Here is a 6,892-nt window from a genome sequence, read left to right on the forward strand (position 1 = left end):
AATTATCCTGTGATTTTATGACACTATAATCCCAACATTAATTTGCCTGTCTCCAGTTTCCAGGCACTAGTCTTAATTAGGCCTTTGTGGGCTACCAGTCTTAGTTCTGCTGAATTATATCACCTTGGAGTGCTCACACCCTGGCCATCAAGCAAGATGTGACAGAATGCTTAGTCTACCTGCTGTAAGTCTGAGGCTTGAAGCTCTGGCAACTCCACCCTGCAAGGATTTTCCCCACTTCTGACTCTGCAGCAGGAAATCTCCAGGCTCCCAGGCTGCCTGTTGGTGAACCCTGAGAGAAGCTCTCATCTGCATCACAGAACAGCCCAGATCCACAAACGTTGCCTTTCTTTGTTCCCCACCAGGCAGACTGGCAGAAATACTTTTGACTGAAAAAACACACCACAATTTCCAGGCTGCCCCTATGCCCAACTGCAAGCAACTAATTGCAAAAATATTTTATTATATTGTCTTATTATTAAAGATGAGATATCAAAGCTAATTCAGACACAGAATTAAAAATAAGGGACTCTTCAAGACATGAAAGACAATCATGTCAATACATAGGTGCTTTCCTGTTATAATAGAAATGGTGAGTAAGTTTTGAAATTGGAATGGTAGAGTTGTTTCTCATGCGGAATAAAATAATGCATATTTCAGATCCTTTTGTTAAGAATTACAACAGAATTCAAAATGAGGGATTTTGTTCAATTAGGAAGCTAGAAAAAAAAAAACGTAGGAAAGGGGGCAAAAACATGAAAAAAGTTAATATGTTCTCTTTTATCCATAACAGACATTTTTTATTGTTTTGGAGACAGCAATTAGTCTAAGTAAATTAAATCAAGCATTTCATAAGATTTTTAAGAAGTTGGGAAGGCTGGAAAGAGATTAATAAGTCTAGACAAAATATCCCTGTTTAATGTGGTTATTCATGCCACCTATGAAGAATGTGACTTGTGGTGACCAAGCTCTGTAATCATTTTAGCATGATACAGAGCATCATTTGAATGAAAGAACTCAGTCATTTGAACTTTGGGGTATATAATAGTCCCTCTCATAGTGGAAGTGTGTTTAATGTGTTGAAATTAGTCTGAAGAGAGAAATTGTTCCAGTTCCCATCTTTTTTTCTGCAGATTCTTTTTAGGCCTGAGCATTTTCCCAAGATATTCAGGAAGCTCCACTCAGGAAACGGGAGAAAAATCTGATTACACTTAAAATGCATACTGTAGTCAATACTTTGCGCTACTTCGATTAGTCCTGTGTTAACTTCTGTATTTCCTGCTGACAGTTCACTAGAATGTTCCATGCAGCTATTGCAAGGCACAGATTTACTCTTGAAGCCTGCAGCATACCACATATGGCAAAGTACATACAGTAAGTAAGGTGACAGGTAGGAGGCAGCATCTTACCTAGATCATATGGAGTCTCACCATGACAGACAGAGAAACAAAACCAAAAGCTCAGTGAAAGTCCAGGAACACAGCAAAATAATGTACAGTTTCAGCACCAGTTCCAACACTGTGCCATGGCCAATGTTTTCCAGCTCAGACCACAGGCTTCCAGGTGCTGAGCAAAAAGCCAGGAACTTGAAAACTCACCTGCAAAGGTGGCTACTTAAAATAATTAAGACTTAAAGATAAATTTTCTGGATGATATAATTTCAGCTCCTCTGGATAAACTAATGACCATGCACAGAACAAGAAAGGTAGGAAGGATGTTTCAGAAAATCATCACTTTTTTATTTTTTTTATTTTTTTATTGACACAAAGTCTGTAGTTTTACACATGGGGAACTCAAAGCTGTGCAGAGTGAAAAGATTTTAGGCTTGAAATTCAGCACAGATTTTTTACTGCAAAAAATAATATTGCACATATCAGGTGTAAGAACTGTTATTCAGGGGCTTGTGCTCCAACACAAAGGGACTGGTTAACACTAATAATGAGATGTTAAGGCTATGAGGGAATTAAGACAGTGGAGATGATTGTTTCTATAACTTAGACCAAAGATCCAGCAGGCTAGAACCACCAATGAACAAACTTTGTTAGCACATTGTTCTACTTCTCCTAGCAACGCCAAGTACTCTGGCATTGTGGTGATCAGTGCAAAGGTTTATGGGTACTAATCTCTTGTGTGGTCCTCAACCTTACCCTCCTTCAAATGGGGAACCAGAGAGAGAACAAGGCAGGTCCAAGATGGTCTCTTTTCATTGATTCAGAAGTACCTGAAGGAACACAACAGAGCAGTTGCTCTCAGTCAGCTTCCGCATCCATTTCCTCCTCAAAATGTGTGATGATGCTTCCAGTAAAATTAAGGGTACAAGTCAACTTGTTCAGGGTACAGCATATAGCTATATGAACTCATACATCATGTTTTAATTACAACCAGTGCAGAAACACCTTTCTTGCCCAACTTTATGAAATTCTACCTCTTTGTATTTAAATCATATGAATTCTCTGAAACCAGTATCATTCCTGAGTCATCTTACATCCTAATCAGGCTCAAATAAGAGAGTAGGCAAGCATATATAGACCGACTTATTACTTGGATTTGAGGAATATCTGGATTAGAATGACGTATAAAATGCTTAACCATAATGATTATCTACTCTCCTCACTCTCGACAAGCATGTGAGCAAGAATAAAATTCAAATGCTAATTCTTAGCTCATGCTAGTCATGCTTTCTTACAATATTCAGACTTTTTTTTTTTCTTACTTGTCCCTTTGGCACACCAGTAGAAAAAAATGTACTTGGAAGGGAAGTGGAAGAATTGCTGTTGAAAGTAATTGATGGAAATTACTTATTCTTCAAATTTGAATGGGAAAGCTAATTTTCATGGCTAAATTACCTAAATCTACTAACACGTAAGTTTTACTGCCAAAAATAATGCAGAGGAAGGGGCACTCCAGCTATATTTTCCTTAGTAACCCTGCTCTTGAAAACCCTAAATTTAGTTAAGAGACAAAGCCCTTCCTAAGCCTTCTTACTTTAACCACCCTTCCTGAACCAAATACAGTTCTTTCCAACAGATATATTTTATCCTTCCACACCCCCATTTTCCAAACTCAGAGCTTAAACTCTGATACCTTTATTCACACTGAACAGTCTTAAGTAACCATACCTATTTCAGTGAGACTTCAAGAATGAACTTCTGTGTTAGCTAAGGTTTCTAAAACTGGCCATGCATGGAAAATTCTAGTGTGAAACTAAGTCATTAGGCTGGATCTCATCATGTATCAACAAGACTGTCAATTCATTTCTGGTTTTACAGATGTTTTTCAGTTGTGTCATACCTATCCTTTAAACATTGCTTCAGAGTTCCAGCTCAAAATGAAGTCCACAGACACAAAGCAAGATCTTCACCTGGATGGCATTTATTTTGAGTAAGGATGTTGAAGACACCAAAGGATTTGTCTAAAAAGCACAGAATTAGGGAAAACACATTATTTAAAATTGCATGGTCTAAATTAAAAGAAAAAAAATATATTTCAGGTCCGAAACATAAGAAAGGATCATATTCATTACCTACAAATGACCCTTAGAAATTTCAAAGACAAGAAAACAAGTGTCTGTGTATCTGTAGTGATTTCATTGTAAGCCTCTTCTTGGACTGAAAGATCTGGGGAGATTAGGTGTTGTTACTGTACTTTTACAAATGTTTCAACATGTTCATTTTAATCATCTGGGCTATATCTATATTTGTAGTTAAGGTTGACCTTATTGTTGCCCCAAGCCTATGAACACAACTCTTGTCTGTTTTATTCCCAGGACTTGTGCCCAAACAGACATGTATCTTAACACTAAACTTTCCAGTGAGCTCTCAAGAACAAAGTGTACTTCTGCCTTTTACCTCTCACTCAGTGCTTTTTGCAGGATGTCTTGAATTTACTGATTAAGTGCCCAACCTTAGCTGAGAAATTAATCCAGAGGCAAACGTTTAGTTCTCTGTTTTTGTCTTTCAGATTGCTTAATTTAATTTTTACACCCAATTATTAGAAAAAAAGATACATCATGCTGTCATTTTTGCTAGTAAAGAAATTTTGGTATTTGACAAAATCTATGTAAAATTTCACTCCTTTTACTAACTATTCTTGAAAGAGTTTTTAATTTTCGTTTATAAGGCGTCTTCACTCCTGCTGCACCTGATCAGTCTCACAAGATGTTTAGAATATTTGTTTGGATAGATAGGGAAATTTTGAAAGTGTTCAGTTTGCATCTATAATTCCAAAAGTGTCCTACAATTTTATTTCTGCTTTTTTTTTTTTTTTTTTCTCTGAATTGATCAGGAGAAAATCAAAATCAAGAAAATTTTCACAGCTGGTACCAAATGGATTGTTAGAATAGCTGTTTGACCTCAGAGTTTTGCACTTTTGACCTAAAAACCTGTGACTGTCTTGGGTAATAATCCAGGCTAGTGAGCAATTCTGCTGTCTCATTTCACAAAAGCAAAGAGTTGGAGAGTCATGATATCACAGCATTATGATATTAAAAAGTCTTACAGATGCCCTGAAGCAAAATTTACAGTGGCATGATTCAAGGTAAATAATTCTTTGGCAAAATATTATGGCTCAATTTTTTTGGTGCACATCAACATCAGTCAAGAGAAAGAAAATACTTCAGTCAGTGAGTCAAATGTTAGCTTAGAACAAATTATAGACATGCTCTGAAGAATTGCACATAAAATCTCTTAAGGTTTTGTTGGGTGTGTAGAACCAAAAGAAGGTCAGCTCATTGACTACATGTGGTTCAACAGCTGCTTCCTTTGACTTGCCAGAATCTTTCCTGTGGCCATGCTAAAAGAAATCTTGTACTTTGTATTTGTGATTTTAATTAGTGAGGAAACTAAAAGTATTGGATTATCAGAACTAAGAATAGAAAAAATTAAGCACTTTTTAGAAAGATTTGCAAATACTATAGATAGTCTCTAGTTCTGAAAAGGGCATAGTCTAATGACACCTCCAAAGAAAAAGGACCCTATTTTTCTTTTTATTGTTGGGAAGATTAAAGCTGGAAAGCAATACTGCTGTCACAAGTCATGTCCACCAAAAAGAACAAAGAAAATCCAGAGTACCAGCACAACAGGACAGAGAGAAAATAATAGACTGAGTCAGAAAATCACAGTGCAAATTGTCTTCACTTTGTGTTGGGTAACTTCTGCTCCACTCCTCACTTCCTATCAACAAGACAGTGTTCTGCTTTACATTCTCCATGTATCATCTGTATTAACAAATTAATTTTAAAGTAATCATTAATTAATGATTATTCATGTTTGCAGAAGATCTCTTAAGTGAATATCTTACTAATTTCTCCTTCCTTGCAAACTCCATGACTTATAAGAAGTTTGATTCTTGTTTCTTATATACTTTTTTTTCACAATTAGAAATTTGACTCAATGCAAAATTTAAGTATGAAATGTAATATGACAATATATCCCACCCTACCTTAAATAGCCATGAGAGACAGCTGATTTGGTTTCCTAATTTAAAACGATTTATGAATGTCGATATTCTTCATCTGGAAGCTGTCATAACTGTGCAAATTAGGCTGGCAATGTTGCATTATCAGGGACACCAAACTTTCAACTAAGACAAAACAAAACATCAGACTTAGTCTTAATTAAGAAGTAGCCAAAAATTTGCTTGTACTTTTGAAACTCTTGAAATGCAGCAGATTAAAAAATCTGCTCTGGTTCAAAATATTTAAGACTTATTTATCAAAAAAATAAAACAAAAAACTTTATTAAAAGTTTACAGAAAGTTTTATTTCTGAAATTCAGCTTATTCTTTCCAGATATGTATTTTCAGTTTCAGATCTTTTGAACCGCTCTAATAAAAAAAAAAAAAAAAAAAAAAAAAAACAAAAAAAAAAACCCACTTAGTTTTACAAGTACTTAGGTAAAAAAAAAAAAAAAAGATCTTTTTCTGCTATCAGAACATTTCATGATATTTGGATATTCCCTAGCTCCAGAAGATAAATTATGCCTCACAAAAATATGTATTTTAAAGGGATAGTGAGAACAGAATAGAAACACAAATGCAAAAACCATTCTGCAGTCCTAAATAATTCTTGCAGAGAATGAAGTGACTAATTTCTTGCTCATATTGGCTTGCTGGAATGCAAAGTCAGTAGGTCTTCTTCCAAGAGTAAATTGTCATTTACAGAGCAAAACCTGATGGTTAAGCTGTGTGTTAGAAAGCAGCCCAGGCTCTCATTTCACTACAGTTCCCCAAAGAAAACAATCAAGTTTCTCGACATTCCAGTGAGAGTCTTTAAATAGACAAGTTCATGAACTTATGGGGCAGCAGAAAAAAATTAAAAACCTATGTAGGCAAAAGAAGACCTGTCATGAAGCAAACATAAACCAACCTACTGATTCTGTGTCCAGTTTAGAACAGTGATAAAGCAAATTCTGAGAAAAAAACAGGATGAGAGCTGCTGGTTTATTGTAGAAAAATTTGTAGAACATCATCAGTGCATCATACCTCATTTAGATAAAACCAGAAATTTCTCACCTGTCCTGTCAGTCCAACTTGGGTCACCTTCTCCCTGTCTGTCTGATTACCTGTCCCACATGGACAATAAAAAAGGAAATACACAAAGTTTAATTACATTAAAATATCATGTCATATAGAATTTAGGGATGGAAAACATATTCAATAATATTACACAGTTTATAACTGTAAAATTGAAGTGGCTCGAAGGAGGAGTTAACATCAGGTTAATCTCTATCTTCAAAAAAAAGAAAATGTGCATACTGTTCAAAACTGTTTTTCTCAGGAAGGTCTTCTGAAGTGATTTAGGTGCATGCAGTCCTTCAGTAAGCTTTGCCTCAACCAACATCTGCTAAGGACCTTGAAAATCTTCCCTTAACATTTTGTATGCAGAATTTGAACA

The 6,892-nt window shown here is 35.5% G+C and overlaps 1 long non-coding RNA gene across 1 annotated transcript; it reads right to left on the reverse strand.

Annotated features, from left to right (window-relative positions):
* Positions 1-1,717: 1,717 nt before the first annotated feature.
* Positions 1,718-6,553, reverse strand: LOC141959273 (uncharacterized). The gene is made up of 4 exons (XR_012633420.1): positions 6,511-6,553; positions 5,440-5,580; positions 3,292-3,412; positions 1,718-2,221 (listed from the first exon to the last, which is right to left on the reverse strand). It is a non-coding gene; the product is annotated as an uncharacterized LOC141959273 (long non-coding RNA).
* Positions 6,554-6,892: the final 339 nt, after the last annotated feature.

Source organism: Athene noctua, chromosome 3, assembly GCF_965140245.1.
Source record: "Athene noctua chromosome 3, bAthNoc1.hap1.1, whole genome shotgun sequence".
Classification (NCBI taxonomy): domain Eukaryota; kingdom Metazoa; phylum Chordata; class Aves; order Strigiformes; family Strigidae; genus Athene; species Athene noctua.